Here is a 21,557-nt window from a genome sequence, read left to right on the forward strand (position 1 = left end):
GGGTTGCGAGGCAAGCAGAAATGGACCCTGTGAGTTGTGTTAACATCGTGCCTCGGTACGGAACTAGGGCTGAGGGACATTTTCGAATTCGTTTTTGGACACTTCTTGGGGCTCGAGCCGTGAGGCGCTGGCAGTTGTGTGGGTTCTTTTGTGGCCCCAAACTCCTCCTCGCCTCCGTTTCTTTACTACTTTCTCCCAGCTCTCTCTTAAGCGCCAGCTGGTAACTATGGAGACGGGAAAACATGCTACCGAGGCTGACCCGCCCCCTTAGACTCCGCGGACTTTCCGCTTCGTTGGAAGCTGGGGGGCTACGCGCGCCCCCGCGCTCTGAGCGGGCCGGGGGGAGGAGGGGGAGGAGAAGAGGGAGCGCACGCTTCCTTGTTGTCTTAAGATAGTTCTGAGCCGAACCACAAATCCCCAGATGCACCAGGGGAGGTCGTGAGCTTGGAAAAAGCTAGGACTTCCGGCTGTATGTGGCGCGCCTGCGTACTGGGCGCCGTCGTATTGGCCCGAGAGGTCTCGTGCGATGCGTGTCACAGCGACGTGCAGTCGTGGGGCGGGGAAGTCGAGGCGGCGGCGGCGGCGGCGGCGGTCGCGGCGGTCGCGGCGGCGGCGGCGGCGGCGCGGACACGGACGCGATTTCGCTGGGGCGGAGGTGGTCGCGTTTGCGACTGGATCGGGTTCTGGCCCCTTCCCTCCTCCGCTCCCCCTCCTTCCCCCCCTTCCCTTTCGAAGAGGCTGATCCCGACGCAGGCAGGAGGCGACAAGTTCCGGGTGAGGGACCCCGGAGCCCAAACAAACCCCTCTCCCCGACCCGGGTGGCTGGGGGCGGGAGAGGGAAGCAGCCTTGCTTGTCTGTCAAAAGGACTCCTCGGGGGGAGCTCTCCCCCTCCCCTCCCCGGCCGCAGCCTTGCTACTGATCGGAGGCCGATGTCCCGTTATTTTTCTCCAGGGTCTTGTCACACCCCTCTCCCTCGTCGGAGAGGCCCTTTTTCTGGGGAGGACTCCCCCATCCTCTTGTCATCCCGGAGCTGCGTACCGACCTCCCGCCCGGAGACCAGCCTGCCCACCTATTGTCCCCCGAGATGCTTTGTTTCAAATTGATTACATTTCCCCTATGAATTCTGGGGGGTCTTTGTTTACTTTTGGGAATAACTGACAACATCCTTCCTGAGTTCCTCCCATTCCATCTTGAAACTCCGGAGAAACATTTATACGCTTAGACTATTTAACGTCGTGTACTTAGAGCGCTCCACCTGCTTTTGGGATCTGCTGTTTTTCTTGTTAGCCTTGGTTTCTTTCGAAATTCCGTATTGAGAACTGGCTCAGAAATGTGTTTTCAGCACGCTTGAATTTTGTGATTTTGGCGTCTCACAAGCGGTTCTTTTGTCTATAACTTGGGAGGCTAATTAATTTTGTATTTTTGTCTGGTGGTGCAAGACTGGGTGAGCTGATGGTGAATCCCAGGGGAAAAACGAGATTGTATGAGATATCATGGAGGTGTTGGAGAAATTGAATTGAAAGGCTTCCAAGCCATAACTGTTGTGTAGTGGTCCCCTTTGGGCCCATATTTGTCAACTCTTTCCCTAGTCTTTGAACCAGTTTAAAAACAAAAAGAGTGGGCTTGCCATGTTTTTGAGAAAGTTCCATTTCATCCTCAGCCTTCCTTCCTTTCTCCCTTCTATTTTCCCTTCTTCCAGAAATGATTAGGGTCTTTTTAAAGTTGCAACTAAAGGGAATGAGGTGAAGAATGACTGCAGTTTAGAGTAGGAAAAGAGAACGATACCATTCCTCTAGTGTTTGATCCCAGGAAGGGCTTGTCTCTTTTCTTCGATATTTGCACTTTGATTGAGTTTCCAGAAATAAAAATTTAGTAACTACCACTTAGTTTCTCTTCCCCCTACAGTCCAAGGAACCTGTTGCAAGAATTAACTGATTCCCTGAGACATAGACTATTGCAGGACTTCAAAACTTGCAGGAATCATGGGATTCCCTGACACATGAAGTAATGGACAATAGATTAGTTTTGGACTATTTCTAGGACTTTTGGACATAATTCCTCATGTCGATTCATGTTGTTTGTAATATCTCCCATGTTGATGGATTTATGTATACCTGTTTCAAGTGAGACCCTTCAAAAACCCACTAATCTGGTTTAATTCCTATTTCCTTTTGGTGTTTTCATCTCCCTTCCTGAGACATCTGGGAGGCCCTGATCACCACCTTCTTTGGTGTTTTCACCCCTTATTGGAGTCAGGGAGGATGTGATCACCTCCTTTTTTGGAGTTTTCACCTCCCTGAGAAATCTCAATCCCCCACTGAGACCCAGGCTGGTCCCAAAGGCTCTCCAGGAAGCTGCCCAGCCCCTGGCAAGGAGATAATAAAGAATTTAGACTTTACCACCTGGCTATTCTTGTGGTTATTACTGAACTGAAACAAAGGCTGCTCCCAGACCTCCGGAAAACCAACCAGAACACTACACAGGTGCTGAGTTTTACTTTTGAGATGTCATGTACACTTTGAACTATTATCAGTTCTGGTTATTGAAATACACTTTTACAAAGGTTGGTTTCCTCCTTTCCCTTTATCTCTAACTTAGGATATGAGTTGATTTGTGATTATTGATTTGAGGGCTAAATATGGTTGTTATACTGCAGTTAAACTCATCTGGAAAAGTATATAGTTCATACATACTGTCCCATGATAATAACTAGGTTGTTTGAGATTTTGAATGACTCCTTTTCTATAGTTTGGAATTTAAAAGTATGGTTATTTTCTAAGTAAAGTTAAGACCAAAAAACAAACAAACAAAAAAAAAAACCTTTCACGGTGAATCCTATGTGGTAATTGTGAATCATAAATTGTTGTGCATTATTGGATTTTTCTCATTAGTGGTACAAAGTGCATTTACCATTTCACAATTTAACTAGTATTGACTGCCTTATTAGTGTAGTACTGTCTCTCTTGCTGAGAACTGACAATAATACATCTACTGACTTTGTTAAATAGTCTTAAATGTAATGACACTCAGTTGGTTTTTTCCCCTTTGTATGTCAGCTCAAATAGATTATTTCTTATAGTGCTTGATACAATGTTATGGTGAAGTTTTCTTCTCAAAGTTTTAGAATTTGAAAGTATTTACAAATCATTTTCCTTAATCACTCTAAACTGCTGATTTGATATATAATTTAGTACTTAATTTGTTTGTCAGAGTATATAATATTAGTAGGTTTTCAAGGCACTAGACTCAGAAGAGCAGTAGTTAGAAAATTCATGGTGGTATAATTTTGTAATAGCTTTTATGGTGCTTTAAGATTTGGAAAGTGTTTTATAAACATTTAAAAGCCTTGTGAAGGAGATAGTTCAAATATTATTTTCCCAATTTTGTAGATGAAGAGGTTGAGTCCCAGAAGTCAAGTGATTACTAAGGAGTTCCACAGCTAATAACAAATTCGGAATTATATCCTGTCTTTTTTTTTAATGTTCAATGCTTTTTCTGTCTCCCCTGAAATTTTATCACTGTGTTGATACTCATCTATCAGAAGTGATTGTGTGAATCTCATTTGGGATTATACATTTGGAAAATCCTGTTACACTTAGGTAATTACCAATTTTAAGTTTAATAATTTAGGAAAGAATCCTACCACTAGGCCATTCCTCTGATATTTGAGCAATGGTGTCAAACTCAAAAAGAGCCATTAAATTGTACATAAAGATCCCTATGGATCATATTCTGATTTAGAAAACCACACATATTTATATATTTCTTTTTTTAAATTAATCAACTTATTAAAATCAGTTATTTTAATCTGGCTAGCACTTGAACTGTGGCATGTGTGGCTATTACTTAACATTTCTGGCTTTAACATTTGGTTAGAAATAGAATGCCAAACGTTTTCCACTGTGCCTAATAAGTTACAGAAGACTCATGATTTGCATTCGTAGAAGGAATAGATGCTGAAATATTTGAAAACAAAGATCACTTTTATTGATTTAAAAAAAACATTTGTTTATGGAAGATTGCGGGTGACTTTTCACTTTTCATCAATTAGAAGTGCTATATTTTTTGAAAAAAATCTAAATATCTAAATATATATTTAGAGCTGAGAGAAAGCTTGAAGATTGTCTATTCTAGTCTAGTTCTAGAACAGTACAGACTAGTAAAATGTGATTTATGTAAAGTATACCAAGGAGCTGGGAATTAAAAGAATGTAGATGTCAGTTTAAAAAGAAATTAAGGAATCTTGATTGCAGAAGTTACATGGACCAATCCTCTCAGTTTGAGCTATATTGTTGAGAAACACAGAGTTTTTAGCTCAATTCATTTATGTACTCAGATTCATTTTAAGTATTCAGTTTGTTATAATAAGGAACCTTAGACATCCAAATCAACCCTTAGATTTTATAGTCAGGAAACTGATGCCTGGATATGTTAAGTAACATCTTATTTTCAACAGCAATCCTTCAACAACTATTTATTAATTCCCTGTGACATACTAGGCATAGGAATACAAATAAAAGAAACCAAACAATCTACTTTCAAAGTATAAATACTTTTATATTTTGATGGGGGAGATAACAAATAAGTATATAGAAAATCAGTACAAAATTAAATAAAGGAAATTTGGGAAGGAAATAATACTAGTAATTGTGAGAAGGGGAGGATTCAGGAAAGGTTTCTTGTAGAAAGTAGTATTTGAGCCGAGTCTTTTTTCCCCCCAATAATATTTTATTTTTCAATTGTATGAAAAGATAGTTTTCAGAATTCATTTTTGTAAAATTTTGAGCTCCAAATTTTTTTTTTCTCCTTTCCTTCCCTCCTCTCTCCCCAAGACAGCAGCAATTTGATATAGGTTATACATGTGCAATCATTTTAAGTATATTTCCATATTGTCATGTTGTAAACATAGTCATGTTTTAAAGAAAAATGAGAACAAATGGGAAAAACTGTGAGAGCAAACAAACAAAAAGGTGGCAATTGTATGCTTTGAATCCACATTCAGTCTCCATAGTTTTCTCTCTGGATATGCATGGTATTTTCCATCCCATGTTTTGTCTTGATTCACTGTTTTGCTGAGAATAGCTAAGTCTATTATAGATGATCATCACATAATCTTGCTGTTACTGTGTACAGTGTTCTTCTGGTTCTGTTGAGCGGAATCTTAAAAAGAAGAAATCATGGGAAATGTATGAGAGAGACAGGGAAAAGGCCAGTTTGGCTTCATTGCACTTTGTAGGAGGGAAGTAATAAGAAGATGAAATAGAAGGATAAGTTGGTACCATCTTTGTGAATTTTTTTAAAGCAGTTTTTTTTATTCTAGGGACAAAGGGCTGGGACCCAAGGCTTCTCTTCTTATTCTGCTATTCTGCCTAAGGGTGCTTCACATTAGCTAGTATAAATTAGTTTCAGTTGCTTGGTGGCTATGGAAAGCATTTTTGTTGTTGTGGAAAGATATCTGGGTTTGAATCAAGGCTCTGCCATTCTGCAGTTCTATGATTGTGATTAAATCATTTAAATTGAATTTTATTTGTAAAATGTAGTTAATAATACTTTACTAAAGGACTATGAGCAAAGTATTTTAAAACCTTATTCTAGAAAGATTTTCAGAGAGTCATGAGAGTAGCAAAAAGTTTTTTTAGGGGATAGTGTGGAAATAAAGTCTATTAAATTTTATCTTTTTAAAACATAAAGCATTTTTTTTAAGCATTTTGAAGCATATATTTGAAATTCTGTTGCTAACTCAAATTATTTTCTTATATTTACAATCTGTCTCAGGCCTATTTAAAATAAGATAAAGAGTGCTGATTAAATACTGGTTTATTAGTAGTACTTATTCTACTTCCCAAGCAAAATTTTTTTTTTTTTTTTTTAATCCCCAGAGCACAGTACCTGGAATATGGTAGGCACTGAATAAATATTTATTGACAGATTGACTAACCTTCATAAAGCCTTTCTTTTTCTTGATCCTCTTCCACCTGCCAGTGTCTTTCCTCCACCCAAAGTAATTACTATAAATGAGATAACTCCACTATCATTGAAGATTATTGGCACTTTCTTTGTAACCTGTAATCCTACACTTGTCCTCAGTTACACAGCTAATTTGTTTTTGTTTAGTTTTGTTTTTGCTAAGGCAATTAGGGTTAAGTGACTTGCCCAGGGTCACACAGCCAGTAAGTCTTAAGTGTCTGAGAGCAGATTTGAACTCAGGTCCTCCTGACTTCAGGGCTGGTGCTCTATGCACTGCACCACCTAGCTGCCCCTATGCTGCTAATTTGGACTGAGACAAGATCTGAACTTGGATCTCTTTCTTGAAGACTAGCTCTCTCTATTATGCCTATATATTTACTTGTATATATTTTCTTCATACCATTTATATGCATATTTTCTCTAATAGAATGTAAGTTATTTGAGGATGCAAACTATTTCACTTTTGTCTTTATAACCCCAGGGTCTACTACCGTGCTTGACACATTGTAGTTACTTAACTAAAACTTGTTGATTTATTTATTGAGTCAGAAACTTAACAATCATTTATTAATCACCTAAATGTGCTAGATACTCTGTTAATGGAAGATGTTGAAATGTAGAATTCTTCTTAGCGATTAGACCTTGTGTGTGTGTTGAAGCTTCTTTGTGATTGTTTTTAGACCTGGTCATTAAATATAATGGAGTCCTGTGGGAGTGTACCAGTTGATATAATTTACCATGAACACTAATGAAGTCTTTGTTAATAGGTGAAATAAAATTCACCTTGAAATAAAGTTTTACATAATTACTGAGCTCATTATAGGTATTTATTACTATTGACATAAAGGAGACTTGCCTTTTATCATTTTCCTAGGGATAGCATGAAGATTTATGAGAATTCAAAAGTACTCTGTGGAACTGGGTTTTTTTTTTTTTTTTTTTTTTTTTTTTTTGGTATAGAAATACCTTTTCTTTTTTATTTAAATTCTAAATTAAAAAAGAAATACAGTAATTTTAATTTTAAAAATTGACTTGTCAAAACATAAATGAATTAACTAAAAATCATACAAATTCTTAAATAATTTAGCAATAAAATAAACATCTAGAAAGAGTATTATCTTGCATTTTTCACCTTTTGAATTTGTTTCCTTTTTTTAAATAAAGCTTTTTATTTACAAAGCATATGCATGGGTAATTTTTCAACATTGACCCTTGCAAAGCCTTCTGTTCCATATTTTCCCCTTCTTCCTCCCACTCCCTCCCCTAGTTGGCAGGTTGTCCAATACATGTTAAATATGTTAAAATATATGTTAAATCATATATGCATACATATTTATACAGTTAATCTTGCTGCACAAGATAAATCAGATCAAGAAGGAAGAAAAAAAAAAACCCAGAAAGAAAACAATGCAAGCAAACAACAACAGAGAGTGAGAATGCTATGTTGTGGTCCAGACTCAGTTTCCACAGTCCTCTCTCTGGGTGTAGATGGCTCTCTTCATCACTGAACAAGTTGCATTGTTTTGAATCATCTTATTTATTGTTGAAGAGAGCCACATCCATCAGAATTGATTGCTGTATAATTGTGGCCATGTATAATGATTTCCTGGTTCTGCTCATTTCACTCAGTATCAGTTCATGCAAGTCTCTCCAGGCCTCTTTGAAATCATCCTGGTGGTCGTTTCTTACAGAACAATAATATTCCATGACATTTATATACCATAATTTATTTAGCCATTCTCATTTGATGGGCATGTGTGCAACTGTTTTAAAAAAAAAAGGATTACTAAAAAAGCCAACAACCTCTGTTCATACCATTGATTAATGTTTGTCTTTATGTCTTCAGTCTTCTAATCACAGAGAAATACATTTCATATTTGTTGTAATTTTGAGACTTTCTAAATGAAAAGAAGAATCCTATAAGATTACTTGGAGAATGTGTTGGATTTTTTTCCCCCTTAAATCCAATTCTGATCTTGTTTTTGAATTAGTATGTTCCTTAGGATATCTTGTGGTTTTATTTTTACTTTTTGTTTGTTCCTTAGGATATCTTGTGATTTTATTTTTACCTTTTGGACTGGACCTATGATTTTATTGATAGAATTCTGAGGGAAGGTGATAGAAGCTCTTGGATCCATGTTTTGCAGTTTATAGTCTTTTTAAGAGAGTTGACCTTGAGAAGTTAAGTGACTTGTTTAGGATTACATAGCCAGGTTATGTCAAAAGGAGGATCTGAACTCAGCTCTTCCTCACTCCAAAGCCAATTCTCATTCTCTTAACTGAGTCAGGTTGCTTTTTTTTTTTTTTTTTTTTCCTAGACCATATATAGACCTCCTGGTAAGAATTTACAGTAGATGCATCAGTTAACATGTGTCAGGAGTTGACCCTTTTTGAAGAATCAAGTAATTTGTCTGGGATTACACAGCACATGCTTATGTCAGAGACAGGACTTGAACCCAAAGCTTCCTGACTGAGACCAGTTCTCTATCCATTATACCAGACAGCTTCTCATTCACATGACTTTTAATTCATATAGAAGTATTAATATAGTGATTTACAAATCACAATTATTATATGCTCTTCATAGCTATATTTCTGTTATTTATAGCATATAAGTAGCAATATTACTAACTTGAAACACTTTTTATCATTTACCACCTTTAGTAATGAAATTTGTATAGTTTGTAAAGATATGATTATATAGGGCATATGTGAGGAGAAAATGTAATTTTCAAAATAATTTACATCATACAGTTGATAGTGAAAGAGAATCATAAAATCATTAGAGTCCTTAGAAAAAAATGTTGTCTAGTGGCCAATTTCTTTGATGTGGAGAATGAGACTTCAAGAAGGAAAGTAGGTTTGTTACTCAAGATCATTCAGGAAGTTAGGGGGAGAGCTAAAATGAGAATATTTTCTTTGAATTTTTAAGCCAGAATTCTTTGTGCAGTACCTTAGCTGCCTTATGTAATAGAAGCTTTTAAAAACTTTTAAAGTAAAAAATAATTTCTTTAAAGGTACATTTCTCTGGTGATTTGGTTGTCTTTACAAGATGTTTAAATGTGAGAATTAGAAATGTAATGATGTCGTTGAGATTATGGTGAGGATTATAGACTTGTTTGAAAATCATATTATCTTGAAGGTAAATTGTGAAGTAGTTAGCTTTTTTGACACTTTTTTTTTTTTTTGACAAGGTTCTCCATTCCATTTTTTGAATGGTTCTAATTCTTAGTAGAATGTAAGCTCTATTAGTATAAAGACTCATTTCTTTACATATATCTGTAATATCAATGAAGCATAAGGATCAAAAAATTTCATATAACAGATGATGCCTGTATGATTTTTTTCATTAAATTAAAGTTTCATAAGAATCAACAATCTCATCCTTGTACTAATGATTGTTTCTAAGAATATAGTAAAATGTGTAATGGTTAAGCTACTTGTTACTTTATAAGTACATATTATCTTTGCTATATTCTTGACCTTTTTAATTTAAAATGAAGATTTGAAAATGTTTGATAAAACTTTAGGTAAACCTATTTTAAAATTAAAATCATGCCCTAATTTAAGCCAGTCCAAAAGGAAATTATTGCAGCAAAAGGCCTTGAATATGTAATGTAGTTAATCCTTTGTGTAGTTCATTAATGACTGGTGACATTATTTAGGAACCATGGATAATTTAAGACAGTAATTGTAAAATAAGAGAGGTTTAGGGCTAGAAGACACCTTTAAGAGATCATCTAATCTAGTGGTATCAAACTCATATCATAATGGATCCCAGTGAGTACATATTAATTTAAAAAACCACAGACTAACTAACTATATATATATAGTTAATACACATACACACACACACACACACACACACAACACACACACACACACACACACACACATTATGTTGTGCTGTATTTCATTAAAACATTCCCCAATTATTTTTTAATCTGGTTGGGCAGCAATTGTGGGTTTTGCTGACTGAAATGGGCTTCTAGTTTGACCACTGATTTATTTCAATCCCCTCTTTTTTTACACTTAAGTAAATAGAGGTTTAGAGGTTGAGTGACTTGATGTGTGGGTACCTCAATAAGTGATAGATTTGTGTGATTACAAGTTCTGAGCTTTTTTCTACCATATCATGTTCCTCAGTGGTTTAGTTTTTATGTTTCATAAAATGGTAGAAAAACATATAAACTTGAAATTTTTTAAACATTTGGTCAGAAAAAGTTTCTCATTTTATTAAAGTTAGACTTTATGGGGCATGCTAAGAGTTACTTGTCACAAATTTGGTTCATTTTCCTTAATTACTTAATCTCTTAGGGCCTTTGTTCTTCCATCTATAAATTGTGATGAAGTGAGGGTGCTGAGATCCAGTGGTCTTTAAGGTTTCTTTCTAAAGTTTTTCAGTTCTAAATCTATGATTCTATGATAATGTTATTTTCAGCTGGAAAAAAAATAGTAAATTCTAGCTAAATTATTAACATGTTTTTAAGATTTGTGTTTTACAGGCTTTTTTTGTGAATGAATTTTGGATTTTCCTTTTAAAAACATAATAACAATAATACAATTCATATTGTGCTTTAAGGTTTGCTAAATCTTTTATAAATGTTTCATTTCATTCTTAACACAACCTTGAGAAGTAGGTGGTATAATTATTATTATTATCTCCCTTTTACAGATTTGGAAACTGAGGCAGACAGCTGTTGAATGATTTGCTCAGAATCACATAGCTAGTGTGTATCTGAGGCTAGATTTGAACCCAGTTCTTTCTGATTCTCAAGTCTAGTCCTATATATACTTTTTCTTTGTAGGTTCTATTTGTCAAATGTAGAGCTTTCTAAAAAGAAGCTGTCTTTTGTTAATTAAGCCACTGAAAGTATACTATGTTTATTTACCTCTTTTTTTTTTTTGAAGAGATATTTAAAAAAAGTTTTTATTGATGCCTTTTAACTGTAAATCATTTCTATTTCTCTTCATGGCTTTTTCCTTGCCGTTGGTGTCAGTGAAGTTCCACTTTGATTATAATCTGCAGACTCTTAATATATTTTCTGCTATTCTCAGATGTACAACTTGGTGGTTGGGGAGGTTTTGCCTACCAAGTAATGGTCAGTGCATTTCAGTGTCAATCTTAGAATATTCTAAGTACAGTCCTAAGTTGGCTTTGATATTGAGTCTGTATAATATTTCCCCAGCGAATTAAATAATGCATTATACTAACTTGGATAGAGTTGCAAATATCTTGTGAGAGAGACTAGAAAGTGACTAATTAGAGAAATTATTTTCTAACTATATGATAAAATTCATTAAGAACAAATGCAAAAGTGTTCTTAGAGTGAAAACTACAGACAAAAGGTAAAAAGTAACTAAGAAGAAATATTATGCCAAAAGACTAAATATGTGTGTATTACCAGTTTGAATAGACTGAGTTAGTTATTTTTATGTTCTTTCTTTTAAAAGATTTTAAAATAAATATCTTTTGTTTGTTATATTATCTTCATTTTCCAATATAGCTCCCTCCTAGAGACAAAGAAAAAAAAAAGTCAGCAGAGCTAACCAATACATTAACTGAGTTTAAGGTTACATGAAATATTCCACATTCTAAGTACTCTTATCTCTTCAAATAAGATCATTTTCATATTCCTTTTAGGGCTGGTAAGATTTTGTGTTGCAATTTCATAGCATTAAATTTTTTTTGGTTCTTTACATTTACATTGTTCTCTTTATATACATCATTTTCCTGATTCTCCTTGCATCATTTTGCATTTGTTCTTATAGAAAGGAAGGAAGAAAAGTGAAAACAGAAAAATAAAGACAAAAAAAGTCTCAGGAGAGATATATTAATAAAAAAGTAGAGGCTATAAATTAAGAAATTTCTCCCTTTACGTATGTACACTTTTTTTTTCACATAGTGTTACCTTATAAGGATTTTATTTTCTTTTTAAAAATTTCTCTTACATCTATTTTAACCTTATTTTAAGTAGAAGTTACACATATATAAATACATACATGTACACACATGCTCCACATATCGTACGCATATATCTTTCTCATCAAACACATAGCAGTATTATTGCCCAATCTTGAAACCCCCAGATTAATGAGAAAATTTTGCAAGAAAAAAAAAGAAAAAACCAATTCAATTACACTGGAGCTACAATTAGAATTATATAAAACTTATCAGCAGCCACACTAAAAGGCTACAGATCTTAGAATCACATACACCAGCAATCAAAAGAACTAGCCCTGCAGCCAAAAATATCATATCCAGCAAACTTATCTATAATATTGAATGAAAAAAAAAAAGACATTTAACAAACTTGAAGATTTTGCAATTCATAATAGTTAATCTAGGTTTTTTGTTTTTTGTTATTTTGGATTTTCTTGGGTTGTATCAGGAGGACCCCTGTTCTGCCCCAAATCATCTTTATTTTTCTAAAGTCTGTTCAACCTGAGATGAAAATTTGTTCTGTTTATGGGAGGAAATCTGGAGAACTTGAAATTTATCGACCTACTTTGCCATCTTCCCAGAATTCTCCCTTTGTGAGATTTTGAGTTTCAAATTTTTTTCCCTTTCCTCCTATTGCCCAAGATAGCAAGCAATCCAATAAAGGTTTTATTTCCATATTAATTATGTTGTGAAAGAAGACTGGGAACAAAAGGGGGGGAAAACACATGAAAATAGTATGCTTTGATCTGCATTCAGACTCCATAGTTCTTTGTCTTGATGTGGATAGTATTTTACTCTTTATGGGAAAATTGTCATGGATCATTGCATTGCTGAGAAGAGCAAAGTCTTAACCATATTATTAAGGAAGATACCTTTTTTCTATGGTGTTTTCCTTCCCTGCATCCTTTTCCCCTTTCCCCCATTGAAGTGTAAGTTACTTGAGGTCAAGGGCTGATTTTTAGTCTGCTTATATTTGTGTTTTCGGTGCAGAGTACTTAGCACATTATAAGTTTGTTGTGTGTGCTTATTGACATGGTAAAGCAACTTAAGTACAAAAAAATAATTATTGGTTATATCCAGCTAGACTAAATAAATTTCTTTAGTAAGGAATGTTAAATATGAGAATAAACTATTGAAGGAGAATTTCTTTCTTGGAGATCTCTCAGAATCAGATTTGTACTTGATTATGTGGATGGTTTTGGTGCAAAATTGCAAGTTGACTTGATTCTTTAGAATCTTATGAAACACTGAATGGTTTCTGTTATAAGTGCAAATTGGCACTTATAAATAATGTGTAATTGAGGGTTTACCTTAAGGTTCTCTCCTGGGTCCTTTTATCAATTTTCTCTGTACTTTCTTATCTGGTGATGTAATTGACTTCCCTAGTTTTTAATTATCTTTAAATAGATGACTTCCAAATCCATATCTTTTCTTTTGCTCTGGCTAAGTAAATCCCTTTTAAAAACTTGTTGAATATCTCAATTTGGTTCCAGTATTGAACCTAAACTATCAGGGATCTGTCCTGAGTCAGACACAGTCCACAGTACTATATATGCAATCAGTTGTCAAATCTTGTAGTTTTCTGCCTTCTTATCACCCTATTTCAAGACCTTTTTTCCCTGGAGTATTATAGTGATCTCCTAATTGGTTTCCCAGTTTCAAAGCTGCTTCTTCCCATCTTCCCTACAATTGTCAAAGTGATCAGGAGTAACCAAGTCATTCCTTTACTGAGTAAGTTCCAGATACATACAACATTTATTACTTACCCTGCTAGATACCACCTTTTTTTTTAAAAGACCTTCATAACTTTTCTTCAACCTAACTTTTCAACTTTCCTGCAGCACTCTATTTAGTTATACTCTCTCCTCTTTGCTGCTTTTTTTTTTTTTTTAGGCTGGGGGTGAGTGACTTGCCCCCAGAGTCACACAGCTAGGAAGTGTTAAGTGTCTGAGCGCAGATTTGAACTCAGGTCCTCCTGAATTCAAGGCTGGTGCTCTATCCACTGCGCCACCTAGCTGCCCCTTGCTTTTGTAAGGGACACCACATCTTATAAGACATCTCCTTTGTGCTGGCTAACCATCATGTCCCCATTCCTACTTTACCTCTACCTTTTAGAATTCCTTTTTTCTTTCAGAACTCTGGCCAAGTGACAGCTTGAAGTCTTTCCTAATCCCTCCTAGATGAATATTATTTTTTTCCCCTTCACCATTTATCTTGCACTATATTTATTTTGAATATATTTTATATATTCTTATTTATATGTTATTTTTCCCCATTGAAAGTAGTTCCTTGAGAACAAGGTCTGTTTTTCTCCTTCCCTCCCTCTTTCTTTCCTCTCCCTCCCTCTTTCTCTCTCTCCTTCCCTCTTTCCTTCCCTCCCTTTATTCTCACTGCCTGGCATAATTAAATGGCACATAGTAGAAATTTAATATATTCTTAGATTAGTTATATTTTTGTTCAGGTCTTATTTTGCTGCATTAGTTCATACACATCTTCCTGTGTTTCTTTGAATTCCTCAAATTCATTATTCTTTGGCAAATGTATGAAAGCATCATAATTATCAGAAAATAATTTTTTAACTCACTAATAAGAAGTGTCCAGCCCAACATAGGGATTTCATTAGTTAATCTCAGATATTAGGGATCTTTATTGGAAAATGGAAACACTTTTGTTCCCTTGGATTTTCCACCTGTGCTTTTATTTTAGATAGAATATTAACTGAAAAACAGTACATTTGTCATTGTGTACGCCACTCCAGTCAAGTCTACTTTTCTTGGCCCATGTTAAATATAGGACACAATAATCACACAACAAAAGAGGAAAAGATATAAAATAGACATTGTATAGGTTTTGTTGCTTCTTTTTTCTTTTTTAAAAAAATTAACTTTATAATTATAACTTTTTTTTTTTTTTTTACTACATATGCATGGGTAATTTTTTACAACATTATCCCTTGCACTCTCTTCTGTTCCAAATTTCCCCTCCTTCCCTCCACCCCCTCCCCTAGATGGCATGCATTCCCATACATGTTAAATATGTTATAATATGTCCTAGATACAATATATGTGTGCAGAACTGAATTTCTTGTTGCACAGGAAGAATTGGATTCAGAAGGTAAAAATAACCTGGGAAGAAAAACAAAAATGCAAACAGTTTACACTCATTTTCCAGTGTTCCTTCTCTTGGTGTAGATGATTCTGTCTATCATTGATCAATTGGATCTGCATAATTGGACTTGACAGTGGTGTTCTCAATGCTTATCCTTGTTGAATAACCTCCTACTATGACTAAATCTCTTTTTGACTTATCAGTGTCTCATTTTGATTCAGTATTGAACATTTATTGGCCCCAGCCCCAGCTCAGGACATTGGAAAATGCATTGGTTTTTTACCATTCTGCATATGGGTTATAGACAGTTCCAATTATTGCCCCCCCCCCCAAAAAAAAAAAGACTCCAGTGAAATGGTTACTTTATATAAATTCAGACTGCATATTTTCTTTGAGTTGAAACCAGTTACCATATTTTGCATAATTACAACTTTGAAGAGTGTTTAATTTGAATTCATTTGACCATTTTGCAATATTCATTATTAACACTAATCTCAGGACCTAGCTTTTATGTTTCGGAAGATATAGAGGTTTTTAGACTCATGGTATAGGTAACTGTTTTCCTTAAGCTTAAGAATTGTTCAACATGTTCTACACAGAGGCATAATTGTATTCTTTCTCTTTACCTCCGACAAGTAGAATCAAATAAATGGTTGTGTTTGAATTACTAGTTATAAAATTATATGTTGGGGAGCACATTAAAATATTCCTATTGAAATTTAATTTTGAAATATATATATATATATGTATATTTGAAGGAATATAGAAATTTCTGTAGCATTGTCTCTTATGTATTTGTCAAGAAAGATTTGTAGATCTGGAATTTAGGTATTTGGTAATTGGAAAATTTCTTTCTCCACTGGCATTTGGAGAGGCTCATCTGACACTTATTTCTTTTCATTAAAACCTGTGCCTCTTGTGGACTTAACATTAAGGCTTTTTCCTTTGTTTATGTGGGACTATTACTTCATTCATCTGCTCTTAGTCTTAAGTGCCTTTTAGGTAGTCCTCCCCTTAAAATGTGATTCCTTCTTAGGCTGCTTAGCAGTGCCAGATATCAAGCTATACTACCTGATATTGGATGAGAAGAGTGGTTGATCACTGGAATCGTTTATAATACAATATGCAGAAGTAAATGGCCATAGTAACATACTTTTGATAAACCCTATATCGTAGTTATTTGGGGGAAAAAACTCACAATCTACAAACACTGAGAAAACTGGGAAAAAATTAGGCATATACTATTATCTCTCATTCTATACCAAAATAAATTCAAAATGGATATGTGATCTAAATATAAAGGGTGATAATTAAATTAGGAGAGCATTTTTTAAAAATTACCTTTACCAATCTACATGTAGGGGAATAGTTTATGACCAACCAAGAGATGAGAAAGGATCATGAAAGGTAATATGAATGATTTTGATTATATTTAGTTTTTGTTCAAACAACTAATGCAGCCAAAATTAGAAGGAAGGAAATAATTTTGCTTGTAAGTTTTTCTGATGAAGATCTCATTTCTCAAATATACAGGGAACTGAATCAAACTTATAAAAATGCAAATCATTCTTTAATTGAAAGTCAAAAGATATGAACAGGCAGATTTTAGAAGAAATCAGAGCTATCCAGAGTCATATTAAAAAAAAAAACCAAAAACCAAACTCTAAATCATTATTGATTAGAGAAATGCGAACTAAAATAACTTTGAGGTAATTGCCTCATACTTATCAGACTGCCTAATTTCCCTTAGAATTTTAACTTAGTTTTACTTGTACAGAAATTTTAAAATTTTATATAATGAAAATTATCCATTTTATCTTTTTTGATCCTCCTTAAAATTTGATCATGAACTTTTCCCCTATCTATAAATATAAATAGTACTTTCTTCCTTTCGTCTTTAATTTTTTTAATCTATATTCTTTTATATCTTAAGTCATATCCATTTGGAGATAATCTTGGTGTATTATTTGAGGCATTTGTATAAACTTATCTAGTGGCATTTATAAGGGGTATCTGCACTCTATTCATCAAATATTTATTGAGTGTTTACTTTGTGCAGGGCAGGGGTTAGGTGCTGGGGATACAGAAATAAATGAACAAAAAATTGATGTTCCAACAGGCTACTTTTCCTTCCCTATCCTTACCCTCCACTTTTCAGCTCCCTTTTTTATATGTTGTTTTTTTTTTCTCCATGAGAACATAACCTTCTGACATCAAGACTGGACTTCATTTTGATTGTGTTTGTAGTGTTTAGTACAATGCCTGACACTTGGTAAGCACTGAATAACTTCTTTGGGCTTGCTATTTATCTCTGATCTTATAAAGTTACATTCAAAAAGAGACTGGAAACTAAAGAAAAGAGAGGACTGTTGAATTTGTGTTCTGTAGGTTTTGATATGTGGAATAAAGGAGAGAGAGAGAACTCTACTCTTATCTTCTGCTAATATCTTTTCAGTTTATTGAGACATGCCAAAGTTTAGACTTTACTATCAGAACTTTTGGTAATGTAAGTTTCTTTCCACATTATGATGAAGCAAAAGGTTCTTGATTTCAGAGAATTGACATTAACAATATTTTGTAATAAAGTTAATTTCTGATGTGAAATAGTTTGATAGTATATTTCCATCCCCCCCCCCCCATATTTTATTCTTAAATACTGATTTTTTTTTTTTTTTTTTGTACTCTGATACTGTTGGTCTGAGGCCAAGAAAACAGTGTGACTAATATAGTATGTCTTTGTATTCTCTGAATAACAACACTTTTGTCTCTGGTGCTGAACATAGAGTACAGTTGAGGACAACAAAAACATTAAAATGATTTGTTTTTACTACTCTTAACATATTCTTTTGGTCATATGGTGGAAGCAGATATAACTATCTAGACATGATTAAAATAACTAATTTTTAAAGTTTTCACTTTTTAAAAAAACTTAAAATTTAGAGAAGTGGGATTGCTTACTTGATATTCATATTTCCCTTGTTAATGAATAAGATTCTAAGAATAGGGTTATGAGGGCTTAGAATCTGAGAGGGAAAGGATCTTAGTGACCATCTACTTTTTTTTTTTAAATTATAGATTTTTATTGACAAGACATATGCATGGATAATTTTTTTTTTTTTTTACATTATCCCTTGCATTCACTTCTGTTCCAACTTTTCCCTTCCCTCCCTCCACCCCTTCCTCTAGATGGCAAGCAGTCTTATACATGTTAAACATGTTAAAGTATATCCTAGATACAATATATGTGTGCAGATTCGTACAGTTCTCTTTTTGCACAAGAAGAATTGGATTCAGAAAGTAAAAATAACCTGGGAAGAAAAATAAAAATGCAAGTAGTCCACACTCATTTCCCAGTGTTCCTTCTCTGGGTGTAGCTGATTCTGTCCATTATTGATCAATTGGAACTGAATTGTGGAAGATATCCACTTCCATCAGAATACATCCTCATACAGTATTGTTGTTGAAGTGTATAATCATCTCCTGGTTCTGCTCATTTCACTCAGCATCAGTTCAGACCATCTACTTTTAATACTTGGAAACAAAGTCCTTTATGTCACAATACTCAACAAGTGGTCAGTTCACACCTTTAGCTTGAAGAATTGTAATGAAATTGCAATTTCATTGTAATTGAGGCAATTCACTTTGCTTTTGGACAGTTCTAATAATTTGGAAATTTTTCCTTACGTTAAGTCTAAATTGTTATTATTATTATTGCAGCTCTCACCTGTAACTCCTAGTTCTTCCTTCCAGGGTCAAACAGAACAAATCTAATACCTCTTACATGTGGCAACTCTTCAAAAATTGAAGGCATCGGTCATATCCTTTTTGTTTTGTTTTCTCTATATAAATAACTTTTTTTTATATAGCTTTTTATTTACAAGTTATATGCATGGTTAATTTTACAGCATTGATAATTGCCAAACCTTTTGGTTCCAAATTTTCCCCTCCCCCAGATGGTAGGTTGACCAATACATGTTAAATATGTTAAAAGTTATATCAATAACTTTCATTTAACTTAGTATTTTACAAATAGAAGTAATTTAGTGGTTTAAAAAGTACAGTGGGAAGTTTCATTTGCTAGTAATCCACTTATGATTTTGAACATGTTTTGTGTTTTTGCTTATCTCTTTCAAGGAGAAATTTCTGTTTTCCACTCATTTATCTTGCTGAGATTTAATCAGTCAGACTTTTAAATAAAAAAAAATCCTTGGGAGTTTATGGAATCATAATTTTAGAGTTGGAAGAGATCTAAACCATTTCATTTTACAAAGGAGGTAATTAAGGCCCAGAAAAGCAGTATCATTCCTGTGGAAAGGAAACAAAGGGCAACTCCAGTGCAGAAAGTCTTGATTCTTTGAATTATTCTTGCCTATTGCTTATTTATTTCTTCTGATTTTATTCTTTTAGCCATTTTGCTTTATTAGGACCTTTATAGAGATAGCAAAGAAAATGGATACTGAATTTTAAGAAATTTTCTTCCTTGGGCTTGATTAAAAGATTTTTTTAGTGGAAGAAGATGTGACACCATTGATTTAAAGATGTTGGGAAATTGTTTAGATGTCATTTATCAGTTCTGATAAGAAATTTTTTTTTTAAACTTACCACTGCATGTTTATATTTGAAACATACTTTATTAGCAACCATGTAATAATACATGTGTTTGGGGGGAGAAAACCTGTTTTGTTCCATTTATTAGACTATATAGTCTGAGAAGCAGTTGTGGTATATAGTTCATAATGAGTATAGTCAAGAAGTCAAGTCCCTTCTCTACAATCTGACCGAAGACTTGACAATAATATGACCTAAAGCAGGTCACTTAATCCCTCAGTGATATCAGGTTACTCTTTATGATTACAAATTTCAGAGTTGATTGATTTTTTTCATTGATTCCTAGAGAGAATTTCCTGCCTACAGGAATATTCCCTTAGAAGATGAAATCAGAGAAACATAGGATGTTAGAAGAGATCTTGGTAGTTGTCCAGTCTATCATACGTGAAAGGAATCCCTCCTATAAACCTAATCTACAAGTGACTTTCTAGCTTGTGTTTAGAGCTCTCTAAGGGGCTGGGACCACTTTGTTGTTGTTGTTTTTTTTCCTCCTCATTAAGCTTAAATTACTTTGTTGCAATTTCCACACATTATTGTTCTTGTTTCTTCCGTATTATTATTTTACTCTTTGTTCCACCTGCATCTTCATTATGCCATGAGAAGATTCTAGTCCAGCTAATATTGTTGTCAAAGCTGTCATGATTTTCTTTGTTTCTTTGTTGGTTTTCTTTTGTTCTTTGCTGTTCGTTTTTTACTTTATTTCCTTTTCCCCTCTCCTCTTCTCCTATTCCTTTTCCCTAAAGAAGTCTATAGTTAAGTATGGATATATAAACACTTATACACATACACATACATACATAGATAGTTCTAAATGAACACATACAACACAAATACATTTATACACACATATGCAAATCCATATTTTGATTATTTTCTCTTATCATCTATTTCTCTGAAGATGTATAATCTTTTCCTTCCTAAGGTCAAGTCTTTCCATGTTTTTCTAAATCAATTAGTTCATCATTTCTTACAACAGCAATGTTCCTTTCTGGATTCAGATAGCATTGTCAGTCATAGCATTTTTGAGGTTAATTTGGGTGTTTACATTAGTCAAAATAACTGTTGTTTCAACTTGTTCTTAAAAAAAAATACTGCTATATTGTATATAGTGTTCTTGATTTTATTCCTTTTACTCTTTTGTTTTGTGGAGTTTTTTTTTTTCATGCTATTTTAAATCCATTGAGCTAAATATTTCTTAGTAATGTTTCATCAGGAATATATACCATATTTTCTTTTCTTTCTCTCTCTCTCCTCTCTCTCTCTCTCTCTTTGCTACTGAGACAGTTGGGGTTAAGTGACTTGCCCAGGGTCATACAACTAGACAGTGTTAAGTGTCTGAGATCAGATTTGACCTCAAGGGGTCCTCCTGAGTTCAGGACTGATACTTTCTCCACTGTGCCACCTAGCTGTCCCCTTATACCATATTTTCTTTAGCCATTTTCCAATCAATGGATATCCTTAAAGTTTCTAGTTCTTTGCCACCACAAAGAGGTGCTATAAATATTTTAGAATATGTAGATTATTTTTTATTTTCCTTAATCATCTTGGAAAACAGTCCAAATAATGGTATTGCTGAGTCAAAGTATAGACAGTTTTAATAACTCTTTAGGTATAATTCCAAATCTCTCTCCAAAGTGGTTGCATAAGTGATCTACCAACAATGTGGTTGCTTCCCAATTTTTTCACATTGCTTTCAACATTTGTCACTTTTCCCTTCTATCGTTTTTAACCAATCTTATGGGTATAACATGTTCTTCCAAGGTGGCTTTAATTTGCATTTCTATAGTCAATAATGATTTAGAACATATTTTTCATATGACTATAAATTGTTTTAATTTCTTCTTTGGGAAAACTGCCTGTTCATATCTTTTGATCATTGGAAATGATTTGCATTCTTCTAGATTTGACACACAGTTTACATATATTTGA

General features: G+C 34.1%; 1 protein-coding gene across 2 annotated transcripts in view; it reads left to right on the forward strand.

The window, feature by feature from the left end:
• The window catches only part of ADIPOR2 (adiponectin receptor 2), a 58,818-nt gene that overhangs the window by 681 nt on the left and 36,580 nt on the right, over positions 1 to 21,557 (forward strand). The window contains exon 1 of one of the 2 annotated variants that reach the window (XM_074269389.1): positions 573 to 774. The exons of the other annotated variant lie outside the window; for it this stretch is intronic. The gene's annotated coding sequence lies outside the window, so the exon portion shown is untranslated. Of the gene's footprint in view, positions 1 to 572; positions 775 to 21,557 lie in introns of those variants that run through there. 2 annotated transcript variants of the gene reach the window in all.

This window comes from Sminthopsis crassicaudata, chromosome 5 (genome assembly GCF_048593235.1).
Source record: "Sminthopsis crassicaudata isolate SCR6 chromosome 5, ASM4859323v1, whole genome shotgun sequence".
Taxonomy (NCBI): Eukaryota; Metazoa; Chordata; class Mammalia; order Dasyuromorphia; family Dasyuridae; genus Sminthopsis; species Sminthopsis crassicaudata.